Source organism: Ovis canadensis, chromosome 11, assembly GCF_042477335.2.
Source record: "Ovis canadensis isolate MfBH-ARS-UI-01 breed Bighorn chromosome 11, ARS-UI_OviCan_v2, whole genome shotgun sequence".
Classification (NCBI taxonomy): domain Eukaryota; kingdom Metazoa; phylum Chordata; class Mammalia; order Artiodactyla; family Bovidae; genus Ovis; species Ovis canadensis.
Window position 1 is genome coordinate 65,694,247 of NC_091255.1, and position 16,475 is coordinate 65,710,721.

General features: G+C 56.8%; 1 protein-coding gene and 1 long non-coding RNA gene across 3 annotated transcripts in view; one reads left to right on the plus strand and one right to left on the minus strand.

Annotated features, from left to right (window-relative positions):
* SDK2 (sidekick cell adhesion molecule 2) overlaps positions 1 to 16,475 on the plus strand; it is a 274,805-nt gene that overhangs the window by 27,327 nt on the left and 231,003 nt on the right. The window lies entirely within an intron of this gene.
* Positions 11,595 to 16,249, minus strand: LOC138415434 (uncharacterized). The gene is made up of 3 exons (XR_011247240.1): positions 15,980 to 16,249; positions 15,707 to 15,838; positions 11,595 to 14,899 (listed from the first exon to the last, which is right to left on the minus strand). It is a non-coding gene; the product is annotated as an uncharacterized lncRNA (long non-coding RNA).

Sequence of the window (16,475 nt, forward strand, 5' to 3'; positions counted from 1 at the left end):
CAAGAGCCCTGGGTGTTTCTTTGGTTTTTCGGTTGTTGGTCTCTCTGCAGCGCTAGGAGAAGAAATTCGGTTAAGAAGTTCAGGTCCCTTCACTTCTCAGAGATCCTTGTCTAAGCTCAATTGCAGAAAATCCTCAAACATAGCTGATTCCTTCCCTGTGGAATCCAGGAGGCTCCCAGGTCCATGTGGTAACCACCCCCCTCCTCTTAGCAGGGGACTTGGCCCACCCCTGTCCTAATGTGAGACCAAAATAGCAGGGAAGGTGGGCAGCTGGCAGGGGGTGAGGCCCGAGATGCCATTGGATGGGGGTTGGCCGGCCAACAAAGAGGTCAGGACAGAGTGATGGATGGGCTAGCGCAGGCCAGCGGAGGCGGAGCCCAGCCGTGGGGGTGGGGCCGCGCAGAGGCTCCGATTTCACCGACCTGCCTCCCAAATGCCTCCAAACAGCTGACAGCCACGGAAAGCGGATGAAACGGGATTAGAGCATCCTTTTCCAAAGCGAGCACGGACCGCAGAGCGTGACAATACGGTCCCTGTCCCGCTGGCTTCGCGGCTTATTCTGCCGGCCTGGAACCATCTCTCCCCAGGGGCCTGGGGCCAGGGGAAGGGGGAGGGAGGCCTGCGACTCACTGGCGTCTCCAGGGAGACAGGCTCGGAGCCAGAGAGGGCCTGGGCTGGCGGGGAGTGGGTTCCTCCAAAGGTCAGCTTGTCCATCTTCCGGCCCCCTGCCCAGCCGCAGGATTATGGGGATCTTTTTCAGGGAAAACTAGCCTTGCTGTTTTTTAACCCAGCCCTCACTTAACTCCGCAGAAGAACATCTCCTGAGTAAACTCTCCCATGCCCCCAGGAAGCCACATTGGGGACTGAGTGGGTCTGGGGGGCGGGGCTCACAGACGCGGGGCCTGAGAGCCAGGATGGCTGGCTTGCACGACCTTGAGCAGAGGAAAAGGCCCCCTGTGCCTCAGTGTTGTCATCTGTAAAATGGGGTCATAGTTCCTCCCCCTGGGGTTAATAGAAGAACACACAGCGCAGCGCCTGGTATATAAGAAGCACTGCTGCGATTGTTGCTATTACTAGTTATTATTATTATTATTATTTGGCTCCTAGCACTCCAGGAGTCCAGCTGGAGTGAGGATGCTGACCTGGGACCGCCGTCAGACACCCCTCCCCCACTCCGCTCTTGTCATCACCAACTGAGCCCCTCCCCTCGGCCTCTCCTCTGTCCCCACCCCAACACGGGTCACAGGGTCCCGGGGAGGGAGGGTGGGACCCCGCCTGGGCCCACTTGGAGCCACACTTCCTGCTGGGTCACGGCTGTCGTAGCCTGTGTGCGTCTTCCCCACTGGAAGAGGCTGCAGCAGGGTGAGAGGAATTGATGTTTATTTTGATAACGAGTTCTCAATGCGTTTGCAAACTAATAAAATCAGCTCATTAGGCTGCATGTTTAATTCACAACTGTTCTGTGGGGAGACTCCCCTGGTAGCTGACGGGTAATATGAGCTCCCTCCTGAGATGAGGGGGGTGGTCTGCGGTATTTAAAGTCTCCGTGACCAGCATGTGGTGAGGTCCTGTCCCTCCCCTTCCCCACGCAGGGTCCGGAATCCTAAGGGCAGCAGTAGGCACCTTGTCCTGCAGGTCCTGGCCCCAGAGACGCCTCTGTCCACCCCAGGGACCATGGGGCATCTTCCTCCAAGTGGACTTTGGGAAGTGGAAGCTGGGGAGAGGCAGGCCTGTCCCCCTGCGGAGTTGGCCAGGACTTGGTCCCGTGGTGGAGTGGCGAATGGTGGACCCCAAGGCTGAAGTGGACACAGGGGCCCCTGTCTGAACCCTGAGCTTGCTGGGGTCTTTCTGGCCCTCCCCTCGGGGGAACAGTAGGCCAGCCCAGGGAGTGATGGCGTCAGGACCACCAGTTTACAGACAGGGGTCTGAGGCCCGGAGAGACTCAACAGTTGACACAAGCTGCTGCCCGTCTGTGACACACACGACTTGGGCCTCCATCCACTGACCACGTGTGCTGTGGTCATGCAGGGTGCTGGGGGTCCAGCAGGGAGGGGCACCGACCCAGCCCTTTCTGGCAGCAGCGGGCCCCGGCGGTCCTGGGGAGGTGCAGGCAGGTCAGGGCAGGCCTGACCAGGCCAAGCAGAGGACGCTGGGCCCAGCGCGGCCCCGAGGAGAGTGCTGAGCGCCAGGGTGGGTGGGTCGGCTGGGGGGGCCGGTCAGGTCCAGAGAAAGGTTTCTGGAGAAGCTGGGGTCACAGCCTGGCCTCTGTCACAGCCCCAGAGCCAAGAAAAGGGAGGGACAGAGCCCAGAAGCCTGAACCTTGGTGAGGGGTCTTTGCTTTTCCGTGGTGTTGGGGGGCAGAGATGACCCAGAGCCCCCTCCTTGAGCCCAAGCTCTGAGAGGAAGGGACTGGAGGAGAAACGGGAGCTCACCCCAATGCTGCACATAGGCCTTGACCTTGACCGCATCGGAGCTGCTCTGAGCGGACTTGTGCGTAATCACGGCAGGACCATGGCGTTGGTTGGGCATGATTTCTAGCAAAATGCAGTTTCCATCTGAGCAGCAGATCTCGTGTCCTTTGGAGAGTTTCACAACATTTCTGACCGATCCTCGAGTTTATCCTGAGAAGGTGGGGCCCACGTCCCCACTGCAGGCCCTGTCCCCCTCCCGTCCCCCCATCTGACACACACACATGTACACATGCCCTCCCAGATCTTCCTGGACACACAGAACACACACTGTGTGCCCATACGCCCTGACACAGGCGTGTCACCAAGACATGCACGTGCACACCAGCTGCACGCTTCACACACATTTGTGCGTGAACACACACCTGTGCACACGCCACCCGCTTCACTCCAGCCCCTCTGGGGAAACTCGGGACGCCGTCGGCTCTCCTGGCCATCAGCGTCCCAACAGCAGCTCAGCCGTCCTGTGAGTTAGAGACCCGGAGGGTGACCTAGATACGGAGAATCATGCTGCCCCTGGGATTTGCAGCCGCTTAGGACGTGCGATGGGACGGAATTCAGGCCAGTAGCAGAATAGCTAATTGATTATCTTTTACATTTCGGCATTGTCTAGGATGGGGCAAGCAACTTTGGGGCCTGGAGCAGGGGGTACAAGGTGCATTTCGGGGCGTCTTAAGTTTCTGTCCAGAGGACACGGACCCTTTTTGAAGAGCTGATGAAACTTAGAGGTTCCTTTCCAGACCCAGAAAAACCCTTGTGTATGCCCAAGCAGGCAGCACTTGTGGGTATAATTTCAGGGGGCTTTAGCACCATGTCTGGGGATCCCAGTAGGGCAATGACTCCAGAGCATTCTAAGAGCTCGGGGTGGGGGGTGGCTTCTTGGTCCTTACACTCCGTGGTCAGGACTCACCCTCCGGGAAGCACGCCCCTCGCTGGCTCCTCCTTCTGGCCCAGCCTCTGACGTCAGTGCGTCCTGGGACTCATCTCGGCCCCGTGTGTCCTCATCACCTTGCTGATCTCATCCATCTCTGCACCCACGATGTGCTCCTGTATCCCTCCAGCCCAGACCTGTCTCTCCAGCTCCGGACTCCTCTCTCTGACTCTGCCTCAGCCCCCAGCTAGCGCACCCAAGGCCAAATTCCCCGTCTCTCTGCAACCCAGTGTCCTCCAGCAGCTCCGTGGAGGGCAGCGCCGGGGGCGGTTGTCTACAGCCAAAACCCTAGAGCCATCCTTGACCTCACTCTGCCTTACGCCCGTGCCTCATCCAGTAGGATAATCTGATTAAATTAATAGCTTTCATTGACATGTGAGGAATCCGGCTGCTTCTCACCACCTTCTCTGCTGCTCCACGGTCCCGGCCACAGTCATCTTGCCCCTGGGCGGCTGAAGTAACCTCTTCAGACCAGACAGTAACCTACAGCGGCTCTTCTCAGATAGAATTGACCCATTTCTCCTGGGCTGCGCTAAGTGCCGTTGCTTCTGAAGAGTAGAATCTGGAAAGAGGAGTAGAAAAGAGTGATCTTATGGTGGGGGCTTCCCAGGTGGTTCAGTGGTAAAAGAATCTGCCTACAATACAGGAGACATCAGAGACATGGGTTCGATCTCTGGGTCGGGAAGATCCCTTGGAGAAGGGAATGGCAACCCACTCCAGTATTTTTGCCCAGAAAATCCCATAGGCAGAGGAACCTGGTGGGCAAAGAGTCGGACATGACTGGGCACGCGCGCACTCACCTGGCACAGCCCACCTCAGCCAGGTGACGCAGGTCCACATGCTTCGTGATAGCGTCCCAGGGAATGTGTGTACCCCTGATGCCATGTGACCTGCTGAGCGTGGCTCTCCACCTCTGGGGCCCTCCCTCCCCCAAACCCATAACCACAGCCTGACCTGGAGAAAAGACATCAGACAAAACCACGGGCCTGGTTTTTTTTCCACAAAATACCTGACCACGATTCCTCCAGACCTTCCAGGCCCTCAGAAACAAAGGATATCTGAAACCGTCACAGCCCAGAGGAGTCCCAGGAGGCATGGCAACCAAATCCTGAGTGGGATCCTGGAGCCAGTGGGACAGGAGGGGAAGCTGTCGAAACCTGCACACGTGGCTGCTTCCCTGCGACGCGCGGCCCGGCTCCTTAGTGAGAGAGATGTCCCGGATGATGTAGCAGGGTGACAGTAGCCGAGGCCGGGGGACTGGGGCAGAGCAGAGCTCTCTGTTTTGCGTTTGCAACTTTCCTGACATCTGAAAGCAAGAGAGCTCCAGAAAAACATCACTTTGTTGACTGTGCCAAAGCATTTGACTGTGCAGATCACAACAAACTGTGGAACATCCTGAAAGAAATGGGAATACCAGACCACCTGACTTGCCTCTTGAGAAACCCGTATGCAGGTCAGGAAGCAACAATTAGAACTAGACATGGAACAACAGACTGATTCCAAATAGGAAAAGGAGTACGTTAAGGCTGTATATTGTCAGCCTGCTTATTTAACTTATATGCAGAGTACATCATGAGAAATGCCGGGCTGGATGAAGCACAAGCTGGAATCAAGATTGCTGGGAGAAATATCAATAACCTCAGATATGCAGACGACACCATCCTTATGGCAGAAAGTGAAGAAGAACTAAAGATCCTCTTGATGAAAGTGAAAGAGGAGAGTGGAAAAGTTGGCTTAAAGCTCAACATTCAGAAAACGAAGATCATGGCATCTGGTCACATCACTTCATGGCGAATAGATGGGGAAACAATGGAAACAGTGAGAGACTTTATTTTGGGGGGGCTCCAAAATCAAAGCAGATGGTGACTGCAGCCTTGAAATTAAAAGACACTTGCTTGGAAGAAAAATTACGAGCAACCTTGACAGCATATTAAAAAGCAGAGACATTACTTTGCTAACAAAGGTCCATCTAGTCAAAGCTATGGTTTTTCCAGTAGTCATGTATGGATGTGAGAGTTGGACTATAAAGAAAGCTGAGCACCAAAGAATTGATGCTTTTGAACTGTGGTGTTGGAGAAGACTCTTGAGAGTCTCTTGGACTGCAAGGAGATCCAACCAGTCAATCCTGAAGGAAATCAGTCCTGAATATTCATTGGAAGGACTGATGAAGCTGAAACTCCAATACTTTGGCCACCTGATGCGACGAAGTGACTCACTTGAAAAGACCCTGATGCTGGGAAAGATTGAAGGTTGGGAGGAGAAGGGGACCACAGAGGATGAGATGGTTGGATGGCATCACTGGCTCAGTGGACATGGGTTTGGGTGGACTCTGGGAGTTGGTGATGGACAGGGAGGCCTGGCATGCTGCGGTTCATGGGATCGCAAAGAGTCGGACACTACTGAGCAACTGAACTGAACTGAAACTGTTCTAGGGACTTCCCTCCCTGGTGGTCCAGTAACTAAGACTCCACCTTCCCAATGTTGGGGGGTGGGGGCCAGATTCAATCCCTGGTCAGAGAACTAGATCCCATAGGCTGCAACTAAAGATCCCACGTGCCACAGCTTAAAAACAAAACAAAAAAGCACACACACCAAAAAACCCTGAACAACAACAACAAAACTGTCTTATAAAATATCGTTAAAAAAAAAAAAAAGATAGGCATCAGAGCCTCTATCCTCTGCTCAGAAGCCTGCAGTGTCCTGACATGGCTTATGAGACCCTGCAGTGGACCGTCTGCTGCTTTTTAGAACCCCCGCCCCCCAGGTTCTCTTCTCCAGCTGCAGCCAGACGGCTGCCGCTCTCCTAACGTGCGCCGTGCAGCCCCCTGGAGGACCTTTGAGCCGGCAGGTCTGGCTACCCTGAACATTCCGCCCCGAGTAGAGCTGTTTGGCCCTTATCCTTAGTGTGTTCTCAGGCCTCACCTCCTCAGTGGGGTCTAGCCAGCGGTGACCTACCCCCGGCATCCACGCCCCAGACCTCCTCTCCTTGCTTGACACCCTTCTCTCTTCACGTCATGTATCGCCTCTAACACATCGAATCACTTGGCTGTTTATTGTGTGTTTTGTTCACCGTCATCCCTGTCATCAGAGTCACCTCCCCAAGGGCAGGGACCTGGGTCTCAACACATGGGTGAATCGGATGCCCGGAACAGTGCCTAGTCTGCGGTAGACGCTGGACACATACATGTCTTTGAATGAATGGATGAATGAGGACCTGGGCAGGTAACAGTTAAGATAGCTAACGGTGGACCAGCCGCTCAGAGCCGGAGCCTCCGGTGCCCTCCCGCCCAGCACTGCCTCCTGGTTTGGGCTTGTTCACGGCCGGACCGTCCTGGCGGGAAGATCTCTTCTCCTCCCTCTTTGAGATCTAGAGCGTTCCACAAAGCACTCACGATCGCTCCTTGTCCACACCTCTCATTTGGCCCTTGAGTCAGTAATTGCCTCTCAGGGACACATTTCATCTCCCAGAGAATGTGAGATGAGAGGCCTCTCCTGGGAAGAGTGTTGAATGAATCAGGCGGGAAGGGACGGTCCCCATCACCGTCTAGCCCCAGGCTCTGGTCTGAGTCTTGAATATTGGAGGCCCTCACGGACATTGGCGTTTGGGCTGTTTCAGTGCTTCCGGCCACGGCAGTGTGGGACGTTGTTTTTCACTGTCCATCTGGGACCCCGCAGGGGCTTCCCCGGTGGCACAGTGGTAAAGAATCCACCTGCCACGCAGGAGATGTGGGTTTGATCCCTGGGTTGGGACGATCCCTTGGAGCAGGAAATGGCAACCCATTCCGGTATCCTTGCCTGGAGAATCCCATGGACAGAGGAGCCTGGTGGGCTATAGTCCATGGAGTTGCAAATGAGTGGAACTCAACTGAGCGACTAACCAGCTGGGACCCCCTCTGTTGGACTTGGCCTTGAGAAGCTTCTCTTCGGCCTGGTCTTCACCCCAGCTCCTTCCTAGGCCCTCAGCCTGAGTGCTTCCAGGATGAAAAGTACCAGTTTGGTTTCCACAAGTAAGAGAATCGATTGCCCCATCTTTGATTTTTCCCTTTCCCCTCCCCGCCCTCCAGACTGAAAATCTGGATTCCCCCTGGATTTAGAGGGTGGCGTTCCAAAAGGAAATGAACTCTGGTGTGAGCCAAACCGGGGCTGGGAACCTAATGTGGCCGTTTACCCGCCACAGCACATCACTCAATTTACAAAACCTCATTGAGCCTCGTCTGCAAAATGGAGACAGCCCACTCCGCCTGCGGAGTCTGGTGTAAGGGGTGAGGGGTGATGAATGGAAAATAGCAGAGGACATGGAGCGCAGCAGGCCCCGAAGAGCTGGAAGCCAAAGCGGTCTTCACCCCCGCTGGCAGCCCATCCTGCCTGTCTGCTCCCCTGCCCCACCTCCGAGGAGGGGCTCCAGGGACCACCCTCGCCCCCTGCCATGCCCCCAAGTACCCAAGGGGCTGCTGCCTCAGTTGGCTTCCCAGACCACTGCCGCTGCCTCTGAGGGCACAATCCTTTGTCCCGAGTCCATCTGTGGGGAGTCGAGGCGTGAAGCAAAGCAGGAATAAGAAACAAGCATGACGTGCCCTACCCTGAGGGCCCCACAAGTAAAGAGGATGTTTGCAAAGGAAAACCAACACAGCCCCATCGCGCTGGTTAGATCTCACTGGCACTCCGACAAGGCCCCCTCGTTCTCTTTGGTGCAAGTGGATGGGTTGTTTGTTTTTTTTTTTCCTCTTCTTTATCCTTAAACATTAGGAAGGAACACGACAGACTCCGCACTTTTCTGTGGCCTCCCTGGGTTAGCGGAGAAGCGGGGGTGGCTGTCAGCTTTCTCAGACGTGGCTGATCCTGGGAGGCTGAGTGTGTAGGTGCAGAGAAGATCTGTAAGTCACTCATCAAACATGCGGCGCGTCTGTCGTGTGCCCGGCCTTCCCGGAGGAACTGGTGATGTGCCTGTGGATGCCACCTGTCAGCACGGGCTCAGAGTTAGTGAGGAACCCAGACACCCCTCCCAGAGCCGGCTTCCGGCGCATCGGCTGCGGCATGGAGGTATGCCGGGTAGAGCGCTGGAATTTAGAGGGGTGAAGGGAAAGCCATCCAGGGCTAGGTAGCAAGGACGCCCTCTTGGGGGAGGTGATGCTGGACCAGTTCAGGAAAGGAGTGTGGAGAACTCCGGGACAGGAGCCGTGGGTCATCATCTCTGCCAACTCCTCCACTGCTTAACCGGTGGCCCCACCTGCCTTCTCGAAGAGAAGGGGACCCCCTTGACCGCTAGCCCCTCTCCTTCCCCTCCTGTGTTTCCTGGGGTCAAGGCCAGGCCCTCCACCTGCTCCTGGAGCCCGCCCTGCTCGCCTGCTCGGGTGCCCCTGGCATCTGCACCTGCGTCTTTTCTCCTCTCTGTCTGCCGGGTCCCTCCCGTGAGTGCACGCCTGCTGAGTCTCTTGCATCTTAGTTTCTCTTGGCTGGTCCTGCCCCTTCTTGCCAGGCCTTCTTGCCAATACCACCTGCATTTGCCCACGTCCCTTGCTGCCCCCGACCTCTGCCCCTCCTGAACCTTCCCAGTCAAGGTTGCCCCTGACCTCATGTCGCCAAACCCAGCGGACCCTTCAGTGGCCTTGGGCTCTGGCCTATCATTGCAACGGTGACCTCTCCCTTCTCCTTGGCTTCCTGGAGTCCAGCTGCCTCTCTGACGCTCCTTCCCAGGCCCATTTTGGGCCTCCCCCTCCTTCCGTGGCCCCTAAATGTCCCCTGAATGGGGGTGTTGGCCAGTGTTCCGTGCCCCCACCCCACCCCCGTGGTTCATGCCAGCACTGTGCCAAGTGCACCGCTGCCCACAGATCCTCCCAAGATGTCTGTGATGAGCCCCAGACAGCCTGGACGTATCTGTTTGAGTGTCTCCTGCCCTTAGCAAAGACCCCCCCCCCACCAAATGGAGCCCCCAAGGTTCTGCCCCCAAGGTCCTACCCCCACGTGCCTGCCACCCCGAGAGAGACCCACCTGTCACCCAGCAGCTCAGGCCTGGCCCCGGCTCTGCTCTCTCGTTTCCCCCGGCCACTCCCTTTGCTCAGCAAGGGCTGCCTGGCCTGGAATTTTGCAAAGACCTCCTGGCTGTCCCCTGCCCTCAGCCCTGGGTCTCTGTGGGGATCCCACCACAACCTCTGGGTCCTTCCAGCCCACTGCTCACTGGGCCCTCAGGATGCTGGGTGCTGGGTGCTGTGGGGATGCTGTGTGTCGGGAGTCAGTGACTCCCCCGGGCAGTCCCCTTTCCCGGGCCCCGTGTGAGCTCTGTCCCCCTGGGAGAGGCGCCGAAGGATGTGGCGAAGGTGGAGCAGGCCTGGCTCCAACAGGGTGTTCGTCTCTGAGTTGACTTTTCCGCCCTCCCGGGAACGTGGGCTGCCCGCCACGCCGGCGGGCCCCCTTGCACGGGCTGAATGGGGCTCTGTTCCCGAGCAGCGGTCAAGGGCAGCCCGAGACGAAGCGTGTGTGAGCGCGTTCTTTCCGTGGACCCCCACCTGGAAACCACTCCCGGCCCCGCCCTGGAAATAAACACTGCCGTGGCTGGGAGCTGGCCGGGCCGGGCGCTCCCTCTGTGTGGCATCGCGGGAGACCCGCTGCCCACCGGGCCCTGGGCTCTGAGACAGCCCCTGTCCTCCTGCCAAGTGACACCGCCCCTGTGTTGCTGGGCCTCCCTTCAGGTCTCCACCCTCCTCTTTGACGCCTCTCTCCTGGGGCGCCTGCGAAAAAGAGTCACGGCGTGATTGCTGGCTCTGTTCTCCCAGGAAGTGTCCCAAGTTGGGGGTTGTCATCAGAGGGTCCAGATATGCCAGGGCCTGTGTTAGTAGGAACCAGACAGACATGGCTTGGAATCCCCACCACTTACAAGCTGCGTGACCTCTGGCAACTTCCTTAACCTCTCTGGGCCTTGGTTTCCTCTCCTTTAAAGTGGGACTAATAATACTTCTCTAATAGGGAAGGTTCAAGGAGCAGAGATAGTGACCTCATGTCTGCAGAGTCCCTAGTGCAGAACTATGAAACACCAGTGGCTGCTGCTCTGATTACAGATTCTGGGTAAGCCTGGAGAGCCCAGCCTCCCAGGCACTCTGGGAAGGCAGTCCAGCCTGGGGTGGCATCACAGGAACCCAGGGCACTGGCCATCTTTGGCTCCAGAGGTGGCTGCATTTCAGAGAAGAGTCATTTTCCATCTCATCAGTGTAGTAGGAGCTCAGAGTCTTTTAGAATCTTCTAGGGGAAGATTGCCTTCCCAGGTGGCTCAGGTGGTGAAGAATCCACCCACCAATGCAGGAGACGCAGGTTCGATCCCTGGGTTGGGAAGATCCCCTGGAAAAGGGAATGACAACCCACTCCAGTATTCGTGCCTGGAAAATCCCATGGACGGAGAAGCCTGGAAGGCTGCAGTCCATGGACTCTCTAAGAGTCAGACATGACTGAGTGACTTCACTTTGAATTTTCACGTTCATGCACTGGAGAAGGAAATGGCACCCCACTCCAGTGTTCTTGCCTGGGGAATCCCATGGACAGAGGAGCCTGGAGGGCTACAGTCCACGGGGTCACAAGAGTCAGACGTGACTTAGCGACTAAACAACAAGGGGCAGAGTGGATCCACGCTTCAGGACAGAGCTCTCTGGCACAAGGGGCCCAGCCTCTGCCTGGACACTCCCTCCAACAGGAAGCTTCTCCTTCGCCAGGCAAGGCCCCTAGATGCCAGGCAGAGTGGTCTCCCCTTTCCTGGGATGCAGAACCCTTGTTCCATCAACTGCTACTCTCCCAAAAGGGGAGCCCCCACAGGCAGGGCCTGGGCTCTCTCTCTATGTCTATACCCACCCTGCCCAGCACATGGTGGTCTCAGGGAGGGTGACTTACCCCAAGGACAGGCGGCAATTCTGAGTGTCCTGACTTGGGAGGGTGTGGACCCTCCTGGCCTCTAGCGGGTAGAGGTCAAGGATGTAGAGGACAGAGCCCCATGAAGAAAGATCCGGCCCAAGCTGTCAGTCGTGCTGAGGGCTAGAAACTCTGCCTTAAACCAACATTCGTCTTTGAGAGCCATGCCCAGACCTGAACACAGACCGGCTTGTGTGGGTTTCCTGGGATTTAAAAGACTGAAAATGGGAGAAAAGTCATCCAGCTTCATTTCCAGCTGGCATCCAAAAGGGGAATTTTGCTAAGGAACTCCGTTTTTTGTGGGGTTTTTTTTTTTTTTCCTGTGTATTCAGTTATTAGCCTCTACTGTGCATGAGCTGGAAAGTCACAGATGCCGGGTGAGAGCCCAGGGTCTCCTGCGGAGGCTGTGTTTCAGGGCTGTTCTTGGAGCTGGGAATGCTGTGGAGGAAGCTGGTCCCTGCCCTTCCAATGGTCAGGCCGTCCAGCCCCGGCTGCCTCTTCACAGCATGGCTGCAGTATGGGGCTGTGCTCTTCCCTGGGTTCACAGAGGGATTCTTGGGGGCGGAGGGCTGGAAACTCCAAGGCCAGGGCTGCTGCTGCTCTGCGCCTGTGACCCCAGTGCGGACCACTCCAACACGCGGTCCTCAGTTTCCCAAACCTGCCTGTGTCGGTCTGGGGTCTCCAGAGAAGTGAAAGCAAGAGCCCATAGGAAGATATTCATGATCAGACCAGTCCATCCTAAAGGAAACCAACCCTGAGTAGGGTTGATTCCACTCATTGGAAGGACTGACACTAAGAGCCAGTACCCTGGCCACCTGGTGTGAAGAGCTGATCCGTTGGAAAAGACCCAGATGGTAGGAAAGAATGAAGGCCAATGGAGAAGGAGGCAGCAGAGGATGAGACGGCTGGGTGGCATCACTGACTCAGTGGACGTGAATTTGAGCAAAATCTGGGAGTTAGTGGAGGGCAGAGGAGCCTGGCGGGCTATAGTCCGTGGGGTTGCAAAGAGCTGGACTTGACTTAGCAACTGAACAAATATAGAGATATTTAGAAAGAGGTTTATGTGAGGATTTGTCTCATGGTATTATGGAAGCTGAGAAATCCCGCAAGCTACAGGCCTGGGAACGCCGGTGGTGGTGGTCTAGTCCAGGGGAACCTGGGGAGACCGTCGTGTACGTCAAGGTCAAGTCCAGAGGCCTGAGAACCAGGAGTCTGAGAAAAGAACTGGAGGAAATGGATGATCCAGCTCAGCCAAGGGCATCTACCCTTCCCCCATCTTTTTGGCTCTTGGGGTCCTCCCTAGAGCGGTCAGTGCCCACCCGTATGGGCAAGGGCCCTATGCTTCACCAATCCAAATACTAATCTCTTCCAGGAGCAGCCTCACAGGCGCACCAGCAGTGACCTTCCACTAGCCGTCTGGGCACCTCTTAGCCCAGCCAGGTGGCCGCAGTACTGACCATCGCCCTGCCCATCCCACTGCCCATCGTGTGAGGTCCCTGTGGCTGCTGTGTTGCTGTTGTTCAGTCGCTAAGCGGAGTCTGACTCTTTGTGACCCCGTGGACTACAGCACTCCAAGCCCTTCTGTCCTCCACCATCTCCCGGAGCTTGTTCAAACTCGTGTCCGTTGAGCGGGTGATGCCATCCAACCATCTCATCCTCTGTCATCCCCGTCTCCTCTTGCCTTCAGTCTTCCCCAGCATCAGGGTCTTTTCCAACAAGTCAGCTCTTCACATCAGGTGGCCAAAGTATTGCAGCTTCAGCTTCAGTCCTTCCAGTGAATATTCAGGGTTGCTTTCCTTTAGGATTGAGAGCACCACAGACTGGGCAACTGAAAGCAGCTCAGGAGGCCAGAATCAAGCTGCTGGCAAGGCTGATTCCTTCTGGAATCCCTGGGAGAAGCCTTTCCGTGCCTCCCCAGCAGTCCTGGCTTGTGGACACATTGCTCCGACCTAGGCCTCCATGACCACGCGGCCGTCTTCCCTGAGTCTCTGTGTCTCTCACCACCTTCCCTCTGGGTGTGTCTCTGTGTCCAGGTTCCCTTCTTTTTAGCAGGCCACCACGATTGGATTGGGGTGCGCCTTGATCCAGGGTGAAAGTGGAAGTCGTTCAGTCGTGTCCGACTGTTTGCGACCCCATGGACTATACAGTCCATGGAATTCTCCAGGCCAGAATACTGGAGTGGGTAGCCTTTCCCTTCTCCAGGGGATCTTTCCAACCAAGGGATTGAACCCAGGTCTCCTGCATTGCAAGCGGCTTCTTTACCAGCTGAGCCACAATGGTCCAGGATGTCTTCATCCCAACTTGATTATAGAGGCAGCAATCCTGTTTCTAAAGAAGGTCACATTCTGAGGTTCTGGATGAGGAAGGCTTTGGGGGACCCTGTCTAGCACCGTACCCCACCTCAAGAGGTCGATGTCATTAAACCCAGCTCATTGCTAAGGGTGCAGGGACTGGATGGGTCGCTTGTGGGTACGTGCCCCGAGGCTATGGCCCCTGTTCCGGGGTGGACCAGCCCTGCTCAGGCAGAGATTGGAGTACACAGTAGCGAGTGCCCCTGAATTAGTGGATCTGAGCTGCTCCAAGGACGAGCGAAGGATACGCGGGCAGGGGGTGGGGTGGGGCTGGCGGCCACAGGCAGAGAGGGCCTGTGTGTTCTCATGACAATAAATGCCTCCTGATGGGCTGCGGTTTGCACAGGGACTTGATCCCAGATGCAGCTGGGCGCATCTATTGGACGGCCACAAAGCCCTGTCACGGAGCTGGGGCGGGGGGTGGCCGGGGCTGCCTGATGACCGGTCCCCAAGCTGTCCCAGGCATGCCCAGAGTCACTCGGGGAGTCAGAGGCCGAGTGACCAGAGCCAGGCCGTGGGGGGAGAGGGGTGGCTCTGACCCTGGGCCTCCCCAGGCCCTCCCTCCCCGAGATCGGCAGCACCCGGGAGGCCCATTTTTAATGAACAAATTACTGTCCTTGTTAACAGCACGAACAGGCCTTTGAGGGATCAAGGGAACCGGGGCTTGGGAAACAGCCACTAATTTCATGAAGCGGATGTGTTCCAGATGCGGCCTTTGGCCCAGCAGGCGGCCGCCTCGGCCTCCTGGAGGGGAACCCAGAGCTCCCAGCCCGGAGGGAAGGTGAGGTGGAGGATCCAGCGGTGGAGGCGGGGGGTGGTCTGGCTGCCTGAGGCTCAGGCCGAGCGGGACCGGCATCCTTCCCCCTCCCAGCATAGGGACCCTCTCCCAGAGAAGCTCAAGGGTCTCCACGTGTTGCTGGGCATTTGTGTAGCAACCTCTGTTTGTAAAAACACGTGACGGAGGGCGGCTGTGAATGCAGTGTCCCTTTTCGGTGGGTGTTTACCTTACTCATCACAGCAGCGGCTTCTCACTCCTGACAGACAGCCACAGGTGTGTGAGACGCATCGATGGTATCGTCGGGCAGGGCGTGGGGCGCTGTCCGTGTACTGTCCGGACCCCCGTGTTGGGGACCACTGGCTTGGCCCTCTGGGTCCCAGGAGCAGGCTGATATTGCTAGGGGATGCTGGAGGAGCCTCTGATTTTGTCCTGAGTCCCGGGAAGGCGAGGATGGTTCGGGATGGAAGAGCTCACCTGAGCTCTGTGAGAGGGAAAAAAAGTGGGTCCTGCGTTTGCCTCCCTCTCCTGCCTCTTTCCCTTCTCCCTCTATGCCTTGTTTCCACCCCTCCTTCCACACACGCATGTTAGATGTTACTGGGGATTCATAGAGGGACAGGCCCCTTCTCAGCCTTCCAGAAACTCCTGACTTCAACTGGAGAACCCAAAAGCAGGAGTGGTGGGACTTCCTGGTGGTCCAGTGGTTAAGATTCCTCTCCTTCCGATGCAGGGGAGGCGGGTTCGGTCCCTGGTCAGGGAACTGAGATCCCATATGCTGCAGGGCAACTCGGAGAAGGCAGTGGCACCCCACTCCAGCACTCTTGCCTGGAAAATCCCATGGACGGAGGAGCCTGGTAGGCTGCAGTCCATGGGGTCGCGAAGAGTCGGATGCGACTGAGCGACTTCACTTTCACTTTCCACTTTCATGCATTGGAGAAGGAAATGGCAACCCACTCCAGTGTTCTTGCCTGGAGAATCCCAGGGACGGGGGAGCCTGGTGTGCTGCCGTCTATGGGGTCGCACAGAGTCGGGCACGACTGAAGTGACTTAGCAGCAGCAGCAGCAGCAGGGCAACTAAGCCGGTGTGCCCCGGCAAAGACCCAGCACAGCCAAAATTGAAAAAGGGGGAAGTTGGTGCCTTCAGAGTGGGGGTTCCATTTCTCACTTGCCCCTTAACCTGCAAAGTCTATTTTCAGCTGTCTTATCTACCAGGGATCTATTTGAAATTTCACTTAGGGAGTTCACCACGTTTGAAAAAGAGGCTGACACCTCTGATGCTGAATCCACTTACTTGCTGTATAAGTGTTAAGGGGAGGCCAGAGAGGTGCTTCCGGGCTTCCCAGGTGGCTCAGTGGTAAAGACTCTGCCTGATAATGCAGGAGGCGCAGTTTTGCAGTTTCGATCCCTGAGTCGGGAAGATCCCCTGGAGGAAGAAATGGCAACCCACTCCAGTCTTCTTGCCTGGAGGATCCCATGGACAGAGGAGCCTGGTGGGCTACAGTCCATGGGGGTGCAAACAGTTGCACAGAACTGAGCATGTGTGCATGCTCACACACACACTTACCCAGGGGATCAGAGTTGGTGACAGGCCCAGGCCGGCACCCACGTCTGCTCCTCTCCTCGAGACGTGTCCAGGCCCCTCCCCTCTTCCCGGGTGGGTGGCACAGACCGGAGGCTTGGGGGCTGGCCTGGGAGGGGGTCTCTGCTCCCGGGAGGAAGGTCGAGTCCCTGGGAAGGCAGAGGCCATCGATCCATGTTCAGCTGACAGCTTCACACTTAACTTGCAGCTTCTTTTCTGGGAGGGTCATTTACTGACAATTACGGGTTTAAAGTGGGTCCAGTTTAGCGAGTGGTTTCTATAAAGAGCAGAGCCGGGTCCCCAGGGAGCGAGAGCCGAGCGGAGGCAGGGAGCCAAGGAGGACAGGCACTCTCGGTGTTATGGATTTTATCGAGTCGTAAACAAGCCTGGAGAAGAAACAATTAAAACCCCCTCGCGCACGGGGCTGCCTCAGCCAGCCGGCTGCTGGGGGGGCCTCGCCGACGAGCCACCCAGCATGAGG